The sequence below is a fragment of the Chrysemys picta genome, chromosome 3 (genome assembly GCF_011386835.1).
Source record: "Chrysemys picta bellii isolate R12L10 chromosome 3, ASM1138683v2, whole genome shotgun sequence".
In the NCBI taxonomy this organism is placed as follows: Eukaryota; Metazoa; Chordata; order Testudines; family Emydidae; genus Chrysemys; species Chrysemys picta.
In genome coordinates this window covers 184,036,065-184,054,874 of record NC_088793.1, presented here as the reverse complement: position 1 = coordinate 184,054,874, position 18,810 = coordinate 184,036,065, and positions in this window count along the sequence as shown.

Below are 18,810 nucleotides of genomic sequence, written 5' to 3'. Positions count from 1 at the left end.
GGTGTGAGAGATCACTCACGTGGTGCCAGGCAACAGAATTCGGCTTGCAGGCAGCCATGGTAAGCCACAGTCTTTTGGCTTTTTTAACCCTCATAACATGTGGGAATGGTTTCAAACAGTAGCGCCCTCATTTCCCATACCAAGGACCCGTTGGGTTGGCCATTTAAAATGGGTTTGCAATGTAAAAGGAGGGGCTGGGGTTTCCGGGTTAACATGCAGCACAAACCCAACTACCCTCCCCCCCCCCCCCCCCCCCAATTCTCTGGGATGATCCGCTCACCCCTCACCCCCCCACCGCGTGGCTAACAGCGGGGAACATTTCTGTTCAGCCGAGCAGGAACGGGCACCTCTGAATGCCCCCTTAATAAAATCACCCCATTTCAGCCAGGTGACCGTGAATGATATCATTCTCCTGAGGATAACAAAGAGAGATAAGGAATGGATGTTGTGTGCATGCCAGCAAACACCGAGACCATACGCTGCCATGCTTTGTTATGCAATGATTCCAGACTACATGCTACTGGCCTGGCATGGTAAAGTGTCCTACCATGGCAGACGGGATAAGGCAGCCCTCCCCAGAAACCTTTTGCAAAGGCTTTGGGAGTACATGAAGGAGAGCTTTCTGGAGATGGCCCCGGAGGATTTCCGCTCCATCCCCATACTCGTTAACAGACTTTTCCAGTAGCTGTACTGGCCGCAATTGCCAGAGCAAATTAATCATTAATCATTAAACATGCTTGCTTTTAAACCATGTGTGATATTTACAAAGGTGCACTCACCAGAGTCCCTTGTGTGCCCTCAGGGTCTGGGAGAATGCCTTGGGTGAGTTCGGGGGTTACTGGTTCCAGGTCCAGGGTGATAAACATATCCTGGCTGTTGGGGAAAACGGTTTCTCCGCTTCCTTGCTGTGAGTTATCTTCATTGTCGTCATCATCATCATCATCTTCCACGTACCCCGAACCCGCTTCCCTGTTGCGTGTTTCTCCATTGACGGAGTCAAAGCACACGGTTGGGGTAGTGGTGGCTGCACCCTCTAGAATGGCATGCAGCTCCACGTAGAAGCGGCATGTTTGCGGCTCTGCCCCGGACCTTCCGTTTGCCTCTCTGGCTTTGTGGTAGGCTTGCCTTAGCTCCTTAATTTTCACGCGGCACTGCTGTGCGTCCCTGTTATGGCCTCTGTCCTTCATGGCCTTTGAGACCTTTTCTAATATTTTGCCATTTCATTTACTGCTATGGAGTTCAGCTAGCACTGATTTGTCTCCCCATATGGCGAGCAGATCCCGTACCTCCCGTTCTGTCCATGCTGGAGCTCTTTTGCGATCCTGGGACTCCATCATGGTTACCTGTGCTGATGAGCTCGGCGTGGTCACCTGTGCTCTCCACGCTGGGCAAACAGGAAATGAAATTCAAAAGTTCGCGGGGCTTTTCCTGTCTAGCTGGTCAGTGCATCTGAGTTGAGAGTGCTGTCCAGAGCGGTGACAATGAAGCACTGTGGGATAGCTCCTGGAGGCCAATAATGTCGAATTCCGTCCACACTACCCCAAATCCGACCCGCAAAGGCCGATTTTAGTGCTAATCCCCCCATCGGAGGTGGAGTAAAGAAACCGGTTTAAAGGGCCCTTTAAGTCAAAAGAAAGGGCTTCATTGTGTGGACGTGTCCAGGCTTAATTCGATTTAACCCTGCTAAAGTCGACCTAAACTCGTAGTATAGACCAGGGGAATTTGCCTGGGATCTGTCCAAGAGGAGGTATGCTAAGTGCTGCATTAGGGGGGCTGTGTTGGTGAGTATCTGTGTGTCTGTTGCTGGGACAGTTTGTCAGTTTGACCGTGTGCTTGCTTGCTTGCTTGTTTGTTTGAAAAGTGTGAATTGGGAATGCTTTGTTCCAGGTGGGCCTTGAGTGGGCCTGACTGGAATATAAGGGCAGTCTGCAGCAAACCAGCTGAGTGGCGAACAGCAGAGGCTAACAGAGGGAGTTTGCCTGGGAGTTCACCTGAGGAAAGCCCACTGAGGCTTTTATCTGCGGGTTTCTCTGAGTAGTTACTGCAACAGCTGATGAAGCTCTTAAGAGGAAGGTGATATGGAAGGTGAGCGATCAGCTGTTGTAACCTGCGCAGGTTGTGCCATGTTTGTCTTTCTTCCACAGGACAGAAGCGACTTTACCTGTACAAAGTGCAAGCTGGTCTCCATATTGGAAGAGAAGGTTCGAGGTCTGGAGAAACAAGTGTCGACCCTGCGTTGCATAAGGGAAAATGAAGATTTCCTGGACAGACGTCAGGAGATGCTTCTACGGCCACAACGTTCTGAAGATTCAGAGCAGGCGCAGCAGGGACAGAAGGATGGTGAAGTTTGGCAGCATGTAACCTCCAGAAGGAGAAAGAGGAGTGTCCATGTACCATCAATGGAGATACAGGTGAGCAATCATTTCCATGTTCTCTCTACAGCTACCAATGCAGAGAGTGGACTAGATGACACATCTGAGGGAAGGGAGCAGAAGGAGACTCCACCGATTGGAAGGCAAAAGATGCACTATCCTAGGGATAAGGGTTCCACAACCACCACTCCCAAGAGGAGGAGGAGGGTGGTGGTGGTCGGGGACTCCCTCCTCAGGGGGACTGAGTCATCTATCTGCTGCCCTGACCAGGAAAACCGAGAGGTCTGCTGCTTGCCAGGAGCTAGGATACACAATGTGACGGAGAGACTGCCGAGACTCATCAAGCCCTCGGATCGCTACCCCTTCCTGCTTCTCCACGTGGGAACCAATGATACTGCCAAAAATGACCTTGAGTGGATCACTGCAGACTACATGGCTCTGGGAAGAAGGATAAAGGAGTTTGAGGCACAAGTGGTGTTCTCGTCCATCCTCCTTGTGCAAGGAAAAGGCCTGGGTAGAGACCGTCGAATCGTGGAAGTCAACGAATGGCTACGCAGGTGGTGTCAGAGAGAAGGCTTTGGATTCTTCGACCATGGGATGGTGTTCCAAGAAGGAGTGCTAGGCAAAGATGGGCTTCACTTAACGAAGAGAGGGAAGAGCATCTTCGCAAGCAGGCTGGCTAACCTAGTGAGGAGGGCTTTAAACTAGGTTCACCGGGGGAAGGAGACCAAAGCCCTGAGGTAAGTGGGGAAATGGGATCCTGGGAGGAAGCATGAGCAGGAGAGCGTAAGAGGGGAGGACTCCTGTCTCATACTGAGAAAGAGGGACGATCGATGAGTTATCTTAAGTGCCTATAAACAAATGCAAGAAGCCTGGGAAACAAGCAGGGAGAACTGAAAGTCCTGGCACAGTCAGGGAACTATGATGTGATTGGAATAACAGAGACTTGGTGGGATAACTCACATGACTGGAGTACTGTCATGGATGAATATAAACTGTTCAGGAAGGACAGGCAGGGCAGAAAAGGTGGGGGAGTTGCGTTGTATGTAAGAGAGGAGTATGACTACTCAGAGCTCCGGTATGAAACTGCAGAAAAACCTGAGAGTCTCTGGATAAAGTTGAGGAGTGTGAGCAACAAGGGTGATGTTGTGGTCAGAGTCTGCTATAGACCACCAGACTAGGGGGATGAGGTGGACGAGGCCTTCTTCTGGCATCTAACAGAAGTTGCTAGATCACAGGCCCTGGTTCTCATGGGAGACTTTAATCACCCTGATATCTGCTGGGAGAGCAATACAGCGGTGCACAGACAATCCAGGAAGTTTTTGGAAACTGTAGGGGACAATTTCCTGGTGCAAGAACTGGAGGAACCAACTAGGGGCAGAGCTTTTCTTGACCTGCTGCTCACAAACAGCAGCAGGTTATTAGTAGGGGAAGCAAAAGTGGATGGGAACCTGGGAGGCAGTGACCATGAGATGGTCGAGTTCAGGATCCTGACACAAGGAAGAAAGGAGAGCAGCAGAATATGGACCCTGGACTTCAGAAAAGCAGACTTTGACTCCCTCGGGGAACAGATGGGCAGGATCCCCTGGGAGAATAACATGAAGGGCAAAGGGGTCCAGGAGAGCTGGCTGTATTTTAAAGAATCCTTATTGAGGTTGCAAGAACAAACCATCCCGATGTGTAGAAAGAATAGTAAATATGGCAGGCGACCAGCTTGGCTTAACAGTGAAATCCTTGCTGACCTTAAATGCAAAAAAAGAAGCTTACAAGAAGTGGAAGATTGGACAAATGACCAGGGAGGAGTATAAAAATATGGCTCAGGCATGCAAGAGTGAAATCAGGAAGGCCAAATCGCACTTGGAGTTGCAGCTAGCAAGAGATGTTAAGAGTAACAAGGAGGGTTTCTTCAGGTATGTTAGCAACAAGAAGAAAATCAAGGAAAGTGTGGGCCCCTTACTGAATGAGGGAGGCAACCTAGTGACAGAGGGTGTGGAAAAAGCTAATGTACTCAATGCTTTTTTTGCCTCTGTCTTCACGCACGAGGTCAGCTCCCAGACTGCTGGACTGGGCAGCACAGTATGGGGAGGAGGTGACCAGCCCTCCGTGGAGAAAGAAGTGGTTCGGGACTATTTAGAAAAACTGGACGAGCACAAATCCATGGGGCCAGATGCACTGCATCCGAGGGTGCTAAAGGAGTTGGCGGATGTGATTGAAAACTCATGGCGATCGGGGGAGGTCCCGGACGACTGGGAAAAGGCTAATGTAGTGCCCATCTTTAAAAAAGGGAAGATGTAGGACCCGGGGAACTACGGGCCAGTCAGTCTCACCTCAGTCCCTGGAAAAATCATGGAGCAGGTCCTCAAGGAATCAATTATGAAACACTTAGAGGAGAGGAAAGTGATCAGGAATAGTCAGCATGGATTCACCAAGGGGAAGTTGTGCCTGACTAACCTAATTGCCTTCTATGATGAGATAACTGGCTCTGTGGATGAGGGGAAAGCACTGGATGTGTTATTCCTTGACTTTAACAAAGCTTTTGATATGGTCTCTCACAGTATTCTTGCCACCAAGTTAAAGAAGTATGGGCTGGATGAATGGACTGTAAGGTGGATAGAAAGTTGGCTAGATCGTCGGGCTGAACAGGTAGTGATCAATGGCTCCATGTCTAGTTGGCAGCCGGTTTCAAGTGGAGTGCCCGAAGGGTCGGTCCTGGGGCTGGTTTTGTTTAATATCTTTATTAATGATCTGGAGGATGGTGTGGACTGCACTCTCAGCAAGTTTGCAGATTACACTAAACTGGGAGGCGTGGTAGATACACTTGGAGGGTAGGGATCGGATACAGAGGGACCTAGACAAATTAGAGGATTGGGCCAAAAAAAACCTGATGAGGAGGGGAGAGGAGGGATATGCCTCTGTAGTTTCCACATTCTGCTTTTCTGCCTTTGTTCTTGAAAAGAGAGACAATAGTAGTATTGCGAAGGTCCTGTGGTATGTTTTCATCCTCCCAGATGTTGATGATCACGCTGTGGAACGCTGCGAGTGCTGCTGGACCTGTTGCTGGACCTCTCTGCTGGTATCCCATCTTTTCCAGGAGCTTTCCCTGAACTCATCTGGCTAACAGCTTTCTTAATCTCATCTGTAGTGGTCGGAAAGTCAAGATCTGTCAGAGCAGGTTGTGGAATTTCATTAAGGACATTATTATTCACGGTTGATGGTCTATTGAGAAGGTTGCTGAAGTGTTCTTGCCATCTTTCGTTAATGCCTTCTTTATCTTTAATCAGTGTTGTGTTGTCTAATGAGAGCAATGGGGTGGTCCTTGGTTTAAAGGGTCCATAGACAGTCTTAATAGCACTGAAGAACATCTTTAAGTTGTGGGTCTCAGCATAGTGCTCAATTTCTTTGGCTTTGCTCTCCCACCAGTTGTCTTGTATCTGATGGAAGTCTTTCTGTGTTTTGCTCTGAAGGGACTTGAAATGGTCCCGCTTAGAGACTGAGGAGGGGTCATTCTGTCATTCGATAAAGGCTTTGCTCTTTACTTCCAGTGCTGAGCATATTTCTTCTTGGTTCTCATCAAACCAGTCCTGATGTGTTCTTTTCTTTGGTCCAAGACATGTTATTGCTGTGTCAGTCACTATCTGCTTGAACTGGTCTCACTTTTCAGTTACAGTACCGATCAGTTGTCCATGGGATGTCAATTTGTCATCAAGACTCTTCTGGAATTTGTTGAAACATTGAGCATCCTTCAGTTTGGCTATATTGAAAGCAGATCGCACATGCTTAGGGCTTTTGTGCCGAGAAGGAACGATGTAGAGTTGAAGAGACATCCTGACTAATCTGTGATCTGTCCAGCACTCTGCGCCTCGCATTACTCTGGTAATCAGTACGTCTCGGATGTCTCGCCTTCTAACAATGGCATAATCTATCAGATGCCACTGTTTGGACCTAGCATCCACGTCGTTTTGTATTTGTCCGCTTGTCGGAACAGAATGTTGGTAATGGTCAGGTCATTTTCAGAACAAAGACTCAAAAGAAGTAATCCATTACTGTTCATTTTGCCTACACTATGTGGCCCGATTACTCCTTTCCAGTTCTCGCTGTCAGCCCCAACTCGGGCATTGAAATCTCCAAGTAGGAGTAGTTTATCTGTTACAGGTGTGGCCTTGATCAGTCTGTCGAGATCTTCATAGAATTGTTCCTTTGAGTTGTCAGAGCATGTTAAAGTGGGTGCATATGCACTGATGATGGTGACATGACGTTTGGCATTTAGTGGGAAGCGTAGTTTCAGCAATCTTTCATTGAAACCCACTGGAAGATCAGGGAGTTGATGCATCAATAAGGTTTTTATTGCCAGACCAACTCCATGTATTCTGTCCTCTGTCTCAGGCTTATCCTTCCAGAAGAAGGTGTAACCACCTCCTGGTTCACTCAAGAAACCTTCCCCAGGCAATCTTGTTTCACTTAATGCCACTATATCGATGTTGTAGCGGACTAGTTCTCGGGCAATAAGGGCTGCCCTTCTCTCAGGTCTTGCAACAGCTTCTCGATCCATGAGGGTACGAACATTCCATACACCAATGGTAAGTTTTCTCAAATTTTTCTTTTGGTTTTGGTCGCAGATTGGGTTAAACTGCCAGCCGTGGCTTGCTGGCCAGTTGTTGTAGGGCAGGCAATTTTTAGGCCACCTTTTCTAGGCCTCGCCCTTACTAGGCGAGCAGTGCTGTCCTGGAGAAGACTGCTCAGACGCCTGGGATGCTGCTGGGCAACTCTGCTGTCCCAAGTACAGAGCTGGACGACCACCTATCCACAGGCCGCCTGCATGCAGGATTGGGACTACGACTCCCAGTGGTAACCTCCACCTGTCGCTTTGCCCCTCCCCCATCACCGCAGGACTTGGGTAGTATGATGATGATGATGTTTGGTGATTTGCATAGGACCTGTGCGTGAAAGCTTTTTAAGTGGTAGAGCCGTTGCATGAGAGCAATCCCACTCTCTCGACCTTAGAAGCCAGACACCAATCATACGAAAAATCATCACAACCGGTAACTTCTTTGGTTGCAGTGGATGGCCTTGACGTCTTTCGTGCCTCGTCAAGTCCTTCGCTTTCCACAAAGCATTGCAGACCCGCCTTCTTGGCCGTTGGATCTTAGCGATCTCTTTCGCCCAATCCGCCGGAGCTGACGTCGCATGCAGGGTAGACATATCCCAAATTCACTGAGGGTTTGAGTCCCATCAGTTACACTCACCTGGTTTAGCCGGCCTGTCAAAGCCGTTGCCTGGGGTGTGGCCGCTGCACATGCTGCAGCTACTTGGAGCCACAGGTGAGAGCTGAGTGACAGGTGGGGACCAAAGTGGACGGACTACCCCCAAAAGGTACGACAAGTCCCCCCGTCAGAGGTATTACCCCTCCCTGGCCACCCCAAACACCCCATGTCTTTTGCTATTTTTTTAGTTTTGTTTAGTTATCATTTGATGACAAATTATCCATCTACAAGTATATATCTGAGCGTTGGCATGCATCTGTTTAGATATGTGAATTATTAATTATTTAATAGATATGTGTATATGGCCATGTCAAATATTGGTTTATATAGTATAGTGCCTTCTTTTCATTAAAGCTTTACAGAATTACAAACTGAATCTCCACAGGAGCCGAGTCACTTCACACACCATGGAAATGTAGCTGTTGAAAAGGCTGGGTGACCTTGTGCCCCTGATTTTGGTAGTCAAGACTGCAAAATCCAGTTCTCAAAATATTAGTAACTCTGCAGTAGCAATACTGGCCCAAATCCATTCACCCTGCACCAGATTTAATTTCTGCCTTAGTAACTGTGCCCTCAGATACCCATGCACAACTGCCCATGACTTCCGTGAGAGTTGTGTGTGCCTATCTGAGAGAAGAATTTAGTCCTTAGAGATAAGATTTGAATAAGAGAATAAAAAAGAGAAATACTGTAGGATTTTTTTTTTAAATAAACAAGTTTGTTAGGCAGTGATTCAAGCCCTCCATACACTCAATACAGTGAGATAACTTGCAAATCACTTATCCGTTCAGCTGGATTTGTCAATATGGCTTTCTCCCCCATCTACTTTCTCTGCTCTCACTATAAGCAGGATTCCCTTACTCTATCTTTTTTTCTTTTGTCATCTCACTTTCAATTTCCTTACACTGGTCTTCTTATACACTTTACACTGTTTCTTGTTAACCTTTTCTCTTTGCTCTCATCTACCCTTCTTAAAGGGGACCCTGCTCCTGTCACTCCATTTTATTCTGCTCATTTCCTTCTTTATCCACCTGCTGCTCTCAATTCCCAACTGCCACTGCCCTGCCCAACTGTCCATGCCCCTCCAAATTGCAAAGCCCAGCTAACTTGCCAAACTGTCATTCCCAGATTCTCTCCTATACCCATATCGAACTGCCACCCTCAAGTGCCACTTCCAGCTTTCCCACCCACAAACAATTGCCACAGAACCCCCTGATTCCAACATGTCATCACTGCTTCTGTTAAAGGCGTATCACTCAAAACATTTGTCTTACTGTTTAAAAAACAGCAGATAGAAAAAGACAATCACTCTTTGTGTACCCTGTTACTTACACAGCCATTCCTTGGCAAGAATGCCACACACCTAATAATGATGTCAGCAGCACTACACAACAGTATAGGGAAAAGGAATCCCCAGCACCATTTCTTGTAACAACCTTGGGGATTCCACCTCAAGGTACTGACCAGGCCCCACCCTGCCTAACTTGTGAAATCTGATGTGACATTGCCCAAGGTGGTATGGCTACACACATTGCATACATACACACCACACACCTTTATGTTGCCAATGCTCAAAAACATTTTAAAACAAATAGCAGGCATGTGCAGACCAATATTTTTCTAAATCTGATACCTGGACTTTATCTGCTTATTGCATCTTGCTTGAAAACTGTTCCATTCTTTTCTTAATGGAAACAAAATTGTCCTGCATACTATACTATTAACTTGTATGGATAAAGTTTAAGCTTTCAGTAATGGTCTGATGTTTCCCAAAGGCACCCAGTATTCTGAGGCACCTTGCTACCAGCTGCTCTTAGCACGAGAGAACCTTGTCTGTGCCTGCCAAGGGTCAGCTCCCTGACTCTCCCAGCCACAGGCAACTTAAGCACTCCCCTCTCACCCCACACGGGCTCTACTGTCCCTCATGCAAGCTAGTGATAGGCACATTCTGAGTCCTCTGAGTGTCCCCCTGTGGTGTCCAGCCCTTTATCCACTGGATACTCAGAATTACCAGGCCTGTTGTTCTCAAAGGAACTGATCACCACAGCTTTCTAGTTACACTTTAAAATACAGCTCCACTTAATGCAATGTACAGCACTAAGATTTGTTTATTGGAAATCAAGTATAAGTTTAATTAACAAAGAATGCAAAGGCTGAAGTAAAAAACTAAATTACATTGGCTCTGGTCTGATCAGGTTTGGTTTTGTTTGGTTTCAGGATTATTTCATTACCTTTTCCGTAGGGATTGTCCAGTTTGGCCGATGTAAATAGCACAGGGGCATTGTATATTACATTGGTGGACATGCAAGTGAATGAACCGGTGATGTTGTGGCTGATCTGGTTAGGTCCTTTGATGGTATCACTGGTGTAAATATGTGGGCAGAGTTGGCATCAAGGTTTGTTGCATGGATTGGTTCCTGTGTTAGAGTTACTATGGTGCGGGGTGTGGTTGCTTCCCATGGGTCCAGATGATGAAGATGTCATCAGTGTAGCGTAGGTAGAGAAGGGGCGTGAGTGGACGTATGGAAGGAGACTCTGGAAGAATTCCACCACGATTTCAACAGCTTCCACCCCACCATCAACCTCAGCCTGGACCAATCTACACGGGAGGTCCACTTCCTAGACACCACGGTACAAATAAGTGATGGTCACGTTAACACCACCCCATACCGAAAACCCACTGACCACTATGCCTACCTTCATGCCTCCAGCTTCCATCCCGGACACACCACACGATCCATCATCTACAGCCAAGCGCTGAGGTATAACCACATTTGCTCCAACCCCTCAGACAGAGACCAACACCTACAAGATCTTCACCAGGCATTCTCAAAACTATGATACCCGCATGAGGAAATAAGGAAACAAATCAACAGAGCCAGATGTGTACCCAGAAATCTCCTGCTGCAAGACAAGCCCAAGAAAGAAACCAACAGAACTCCACTGGCCATCACCTTCAGTCCTCAGCTAAAACCTCTCCAATGCATCATCAGTGATCTACAACCCATCCTGGACAACGATCCCTCGCTTTCACAGGCCTTGGGAGGCAGGCCAGTCCTGGCCCACAGACAACCTGCCAACCTTAAGCATATTCTCACCAGCAACCACACAAATTTGACACCATCAGCTCAGGATTAAACAAAGACTGTGAATGGCTAGCCAACTACAAAAGCAGTTTCTCTTCCCTTGGTGTTCACACCTCAACTGCTAGAAGAGGGCCTCATCCTCCCTGATTGAACTAACCTCATTATCTCTAGACTGATTCTTGCCTGCATATTTATACTTGCCTCTGGAAATTTCCACCACATGCGTCTGACAAAGTGGGTATTCACCCACGAAAGCTTATGCTTCAATACTTCTGTTAATCTATAAGTTGTTACAGGACTCTTTGTCGCTTTTTACAGATCCAGACTAACCTGGCTACCCCTCTGATTCTTTACAACCTAAGAGAACACACATAAGAGTGTGGGGAGATGGACACAGTCAAATATATGTATAATGTTCATATACAATATATACTAGTATATACTGAAACAACAAGGAGTCTGGTGGCACCTTAAAGACTAACAGGTTTATTTGGGCATAAGCTTTCGTGAGTAAAAACCTCACTTCTTCGGATGCATAGAGTGAAAGTTACAGATGCAGGCATTATATACTGACACATGGAGAGCAGGGAGTTACTTCGCAAGTGGAGAACCAGTGTTGACAGGGCCAATTCAATCAGGGTGGATGTAGTCCACTCCCAATAATAGATGAGGAGGTGTCAATTCCAGGAGAGGAAAAGCTGTTTCTGTAATGAGCCAGCCACTCCTCCCAGTCCCTATTCAAGCCCAGATTAATGGTGTTGAATTTGCAAATGAAGAGGCATTGGCACTCTGACAGCAGGATTATCTGGCTATTTGGACTCTCTCCTCAGACCCTATGCTACCAGCACTCCCAGCTATCTTCGAGACACCACCGACTTCCTGAGGAAACTACAATGCATTGATGTTCTTCCTGAAAACACCATCCTGGCCACCATGGATGTAGAAGCACTTTATACCAATATTCCACATGAGGATGGACTACAAGCTGTCAGGAACAGTATCCCTGATGAGGCCACAGCAAGCCTGGTGGCTGAGCTTTGTGACTTTATCCTCACCCACAACCACTTCAGATTTGGAGACAACTTATACCTTCAAGTCAGTGGCACTGCTATGGGTACCCGCATGGCCCCACAGTATGCCAACATTTTTATGGCTGACTTAGAACAACGCTTCCTCAGCTCTCGTCCCCTAGTGCCCCTCCTCTACTTGCGCTACATTGATGACATCTTCATCATATGGACCCACGGAAAGGAGGCCCTTGAAGAATTCCACCTGGACTTCAACAATTTCCACCCCACCATCAACCTCAGCCTGGACCAGTCCACACAAGAGATCCACTTCCTGGACACTACAGTACAAATAAGTGATGGTCACATAAACACCACCCTATACCGGAAACCTACTGACCGCTATACGTACCTACATGCCTCCAGCTTCCATCCAAGACACATCACACGATCCATTGTCTACAGCCAAGCCCTAAGATATAACCGAATTTGCTCCAACCCCTCAGACAGAGACAAACACCTACAAGATCTTTATCAAGCATTCGTAAAACTACAATACCCACCTGGGGAAGTGAGGAAACAGATTGACAGAGCAAGACGGGTACCCAGAAATCACCTACTACAGGACAGGCCCAACAAGGACAATAACAGAACACCACTGGCCATCACATACAGCCCCCAGCTAAAACCTCTCCAGCGCATTATCCACGATCTACAACCTATCCTGGAAAATGATCCCTCACTCTCACAGACCTTGGGAGGCAGGCCAGTCCTCGCTTACAGACAACCCCCCAACCTGAAGCAAATACTCACCAGCAACTACACACCACACCACAGAAAAACCAACCCAGGAACCTATCCCTGTAGCAAACCTCGTTGCCTACTCTGTCCCCATATCTACTCTGGCAACAGCATCAGAGGACCCAACCACATCAGCCACACCATCAAGGGCTCATTCACCTGCACATCCATTAATGTCATATATGCCATCATGTGCCAGCAATGCCCCTCTGCCATGTACATTGGCCAAACCGGACAGTCCCTCCGCAAAAGAATAAATGGACACAAATCGGACATCAGGAATGGTAACATACATATGCCAGTAAGTGAACACTTCAATCTCCCTGGTCATTCTATTACAGATTTAAAAGTCACTATCATTGAACAAAAAAACTTCAGAAACAGACTTCAAAGAGAAACAGCAGAACTAAAATTCATTTGCAAATTCAACACCATTAATCTGGGCTTGAATAGGGACTGGGAGTGGCTGGCTCATTACAGAAGCAGCTTTTCCTCTCCTGGAATTGACACCTCCTCATCTATTATTGGGAGTGGACTACATCCACCCTGATTGAATTGGCCCTGTCAACACTGGTTCTCCACTTGCGAAGTAACTCCCTGCTCTCCATGTGTCAGTATATAATGCCTGCATCTGTAACTTTCACTCTATGCATCCGAAGAAGTGAGGTTTTTACTCACGAAAGCTTATGCCCAAATAAATCTGTTAGTCTTTAAGGTGCCACCAGACTCCTTGTTGTTTTTGTAGATTCAGACTAACACGGCTACCCCCTGATAGTATTTACTGGTTTCTCTCTATGTTTGTACAGAGCCCAGCACAACAGAGTGCTGATTTTGGCACAATGGGTCCCTGATTTTTACTATTTTTATTGTATGATTAGTTTCTCTCTCTGGTAGTGGATATTGTTACTTGCTTTGATTTAGATGTGTCTCTCAAGTCCAGATGAGTCCAGCAACACATGAAATAGAAACAAAATAATCCTGAAACCAAACAAAACAAAACCTGATCAGACCAGAGCCAATGTAATTTACTTTTTTATTTCAGCCTTTGCATATCTATTTTTGTATATGTGTATATAAAATTATAGATTGAGGTTGTCAGAGTTCAGGGCAACTACACCTGTATTTCCCATAAGAACATAAGAATGGCCATAGTGGGTCCATCTAGCCCAGCATCCTGTCTTCCGACAGTGGCCAATGTCAGGTACCCCAGAGGGAATGAATAGAACAGGTAATCATCCAGTGATCCATCCCTTGTAGCCCATTCCCAGCTTCTGGCAAACAGAGGCTAGAGACACCATCCCTACCCATCCTGGCTAATAGCCATTGATGGACCTATCCTCCAGGAACTTATCTAATTCTTTTTTGAACCCTGTTATAGTCTTGGCCTTCACAATGTCCTCTGGCAAGGAGTTCCACAGGATGACTATGCACTGTGTGAAAAAATACTTCCTTTTATTTGTTTTAAACCTGCTGCTTCTTATTTTCATTTGGTGACCCCTAGTTCTTGTGTTATGAGGAGTAAATAAAACATCCTTGTTTACTTTCTCCACACCAATTATGATTTTATAGACCTCTGTCATATCACCCCCTCCTAGTTGTCTCTTTTCCAGCCTGAAAAGTCCCAGTATTATTAATCTCTCCTCATACAGAAGCCGTTCCATACCCCTAATCATTTTTGTTACCCTTTTCTGAACCTTTTCCAATTCCTATATATCTTTTTTGAGATGGGGCCAGGACCAGCTCCAGGAACTAGCTAAGGAAGCAGGTATTTGGGGCAGCCAATACAAAGGGGCGGCACTCCGTCCACTATTGGGTCTTCAGCAGGAATTCGGTGGCGGGTCCCTCGGCCGAAGTGCCGCCAAAGAGGAAGAGAGGGAGTGAAGAACCCGCCGCCGAACTGCTGCCAAAGAATGGAGCGGCGCGATTGAGCTGCCGCCTAAGTGCCGCCGATTGGCTTTTTTTTTCTTTCTTTTTTTCGCCGCTTGGGGAGCCAGAAAACCTGGAGCCGGCCCTGGATGGGGCGACCACATCTGTACACAGTATTCAAGATGTGGGCATACTATGGATTTATACAGAGGCAATATGATATTTTAAGAACATAAGAATGGCCATACTGGGTCAGACCAAAGGTCCATCCAGCCCAGAATCTTATCTACTGACAGTGACCAATGCCAGGTGTCCCAGAGGGAGTGAACCTAACAGGTAATGTGATCTCTCTCCTGCCATCCATCTCCACCCTCTGACAAACAGAGACTAGGGACACCATTCCTTACCCATCCTGGCTAATAGCCATTAATGGACTTAACCTCCATGAATTTATCTAGTTCTCTTTTAAACCCTGTTATAGTCCTAGCCTTCAACCTCCTCAGGCAAGGAGTTCCACAAGTTGACTGTGAGCTGTGTGAAGAACTTCCTTTTATTTGTTTTAAACCTGCTGCCCATTAATTTCATTTGTTGGCCCCTAGTTCTTATATTATGGGAACAAGTAAATAACTTTTCCTTATTCAATTTCTCCACACCACTCATAATTTTATATACCTCTGTCATATTCCTCCTTAGTCTCCTCTTTAATCTCTCCTCATATGGGACCCATTCCAAACCCCTAATCATTTTAGTTGCCCTTCTCTGAACCTTTTCTAATGACAGTATATCTTTTTTTTTGAGATGAGGAGACCACATCTGTACGCAGTATTCAAGATGTGGACATCCCATGGATTTATATAAGGGCAATAAGATATTCTCCGTCTTATTCTCCCTCCCTTTTTTAATAATTCCTAACATCCTGTTTGCTTTTTTGACTGTCGCTGCACACTGCGTGGACGTCTTCAGAGAACTATCCACAATGACTCCAAGATGTCTTTCCTGATTAGTTGTAGCTAAATTAGCCTCCATCAATTTGTATGTATAGTTGGGGTTATTTTTTCCAATGTGCATTACTTTACTTTTATCCACATTAAATTTCATTTGCCATTTTCTTGCCCAATGTCTTAGTTTTGTGAGATCTTTTTGAAGTTCTTCATAGTCTGCTTTGGTCTTAACTATCTTGAGTAGTTTAGTATCATCTGCAAACTTTGCCACCTCACTGTTTACCCCTTTCTCCAGATCATTTATGAATAAGTTGAATAGGATTGGTCCTAGGACTGACCTTTGGGGAACACCACTAGTTACCCCTCTCCATTCTGAAATTTTACCATTTATTCCTACCCTTTGTTCCCTTTCTTTTAACCAGTTCTCAATCCATGAAAGGATCTTCCCTCTTATCCCATGACAATTTAATTTATGGAAGAGCCTTCGGTGAAGGACCTTGTCAAAGGCTTTCTGGAAATCTAAGTACATTATGTCCACTGGATCCCCCTTGTCCACATGTTTGTTGACCCCTTCAAAGAACTCTAATAGATTAGTAAGACATGATTTCCCTTTACAGAAACCATGTTGACTTTTGCCCAACAATTTATGTTCTTCTATGTGTCTGAGAATTGTATTCTTTACTATTGTTTCAACTAACTACTGATGTTAGACTTACCGGTCTTTAATGCCGGGATCACCTCTAGAGCCCTTTTTAAATATTGGCATTACATTAGCTATCTTCCAGTCATTGGGTACAGAAGCTGATTTAAAGGACAGGTTACAAACCATAGGTAATAGTTCCACAATTTCACATTTGAGTTTTTTCAGAACTCTTGGGTGAATGCCATCTGGTCCCGGGGGCTTGTTACAGTTAATTTTATCAATTAATTCCAAAACCTCCTCTAGTGACACTTCAATCTGTGACAATTCCTCAGATTTGTCACCTAGAAAGGACAGCTCAGATTTGGGAATCTCCCTAACATTCTCAGCCGTGAAGACTGAAGCAAAGAATTCATTTAGTTTTTCCGCAATGACTTTATCGTCTTTAAGTGCTCCTTTTGTATCTCAATCGTCCAGGGGCCCCACTGGTTATTTAGCAGGCTTCCTGCTTTGGATGTACTTAAAAAACATTTTATTATTACCTTTTGAGTCTTTGGCTGACTGTTCAACTCCTTTTGGGCTTTTCTTATTACATTTTTACACTTAATTTGGCAGTGTTTATGCTCCTTTCTATTTACCTCACTAGGATTTGACTTCCACTTTTTAAAAGGTGCCTTTTTATCTCTCACTGCTTCTTTTACATGGTTGTTAAGCCACGGTGGCTCTTTTTTAGTTCTTTTACTGTGTTTTTTAATTTGGGGTATACATTTAAGTTGGGCCTCTATTATGGTGTCTTTGAAAAGTGTCCATGCAGCTTGCAGGGATTTCACTCTAGTCACTGTACCTTTTAATTTCTGTTTAACTAACCTCCTAATTTTTGCATAGTTCCCCTTTCTGAAATTAAATGCCACAGTGTTGGGCTGTAGAGGTGTTCTTCCCACCACAGGAATGCTAAATGTTAGTATATTCTGGTCACTATTTCCAAGCGATCCTGTTATAGTTACCTCTTGGACCAGATCCTGTCCTCCACTCAGGACTAAATCAAGAATTGCCTCTCCCCTTGTTGGTTCCTGTAACAGCTGCTCCAAGAAGTAGTCATTTAAAGTATCGAGAAATTTTGTCTCTGCATTTTGTCCTGAGGTGACATGTACCCAGTCAATATGGGGATAATTGAAATTATTGAGTTCTTTATTTTGATAGCCTCTCTAATCTCCCTTAGCATTTCATCGTCACTATCACTGTCCTGGTCAGGTGGTCAGTAATAGATCCCTACTATTATATTCTTATTAGCGCATGGAATTACTATCCATAAAGATTCTATGGAACATGTGGATTCATTTAAGATTTTTACTTCATTTGATTCTACATTTTCTTTCACATACAGTGCCACCTCCCCTCACCACCCCCTCCCCCCCCATGACCTGTTCTGTCCTTCTGATCTATTTTGTCCCATTGATTGTCTCCACTCCACTAGGTTTCTGTGATGCCTATTATATCAATATCCTCCTTAACACGAGGCACTCTAGTTCACCCATCTTATTATTTAGACGTCTAGCTTTTGTGTACAAACACTTTAAAAACTTGTCACTGTTTATTTGTTTGCCCTTTTCCCCTTTTCTGATGTGTCAGATTCTTTTTTATGTGAATGGTTTCTCATCTAATCTGGCCCATACTTTATCCTCTTCCATTCTCTCCTCCTGACTAAAATCTAGACAGTCTCTATCAATAGACTCTCCTCGAAGAGAAGTCTCTGTCCGATCCACGTGCTCCTCTGCAGCAATCGGCTTTCTCCCATCTCTTAGTTTAAAAACTGCTCTGCAACCTTTTTAATGTTAAGTGCCAGCAGTCTGGAGCCACTTTGGTTTAGATGGAGCCCATCCTTCCTGTATCGGCTCCCCCATCCCAAAAGTTTCCCCAGTTCCTAATACATCTAAACCCCTCCTCTCTACACCATTGTCTCATCCACGCATTGAGACTCTGAAGCTCTGCCTGCCTACCTGGCCCTGTTTTCTGTCCTATTATCTACCCCTTTCTTAATGATTCCCAACATTCTGTTTGCTTTATTGACTGCCACTCCACATTGAGTGGATGTTTTCAGAGAACTATCCACAATGACTCCAAGATCTCTTTCTTGAATGGTAACAACTAATTTAGACTCCATCATTTTATATGTATAGTTGGGATTATGTTTTCCAATGTGCATTACTTTGCATTTATCAACATTGAATTTCATCTGCCATTTTATTGCCCAGTCACCCAGTTTTGTGAGATCCTTTTGTAGCTCTTTGCAGTCTGCTTGGGACTTAACTATCTTAAGTAGTTTTGATCATCTGCAAATTTTGCCACCTCACTGTTTACCACTTTTTCCAGATAATTTATGAATATGTTGAATAGCACTGGTCCCAGTATAAATCCCTGGGGGGACACCAATATTTACCTCTCTCCATTCTGGGAACTGACCATTTATTCCTATTCTTTGTTTCCTATCTTTTAACCAGTTACTGATCCATGAGAGGACCTTCCCTCTTATCCCATGACAGTTTACTTTTCTTAAGAGCCTTTGGTGAAGAACCTAGTCAAAGACTTTCTGAAAATCTAAGTACACTATATCCACTGGATCACCCTTCTCCTTATGTTTGTTGACCCCCTGAAAGAATTCTAATAGATTGGTGAGGCATGATTTCCTTTTGCAAAAACCCTGTTGACTTTTCCCCAATAAATCATGTTCATCTCTGTTTGATATTTCTGTTCTTTACTGTAGTTTCAACCAGTTTGCCCGGTACTGAAGTTAGACTTACCAGCCTGTAATTGCCAGGATCACCTCTGGAGCCTTTTT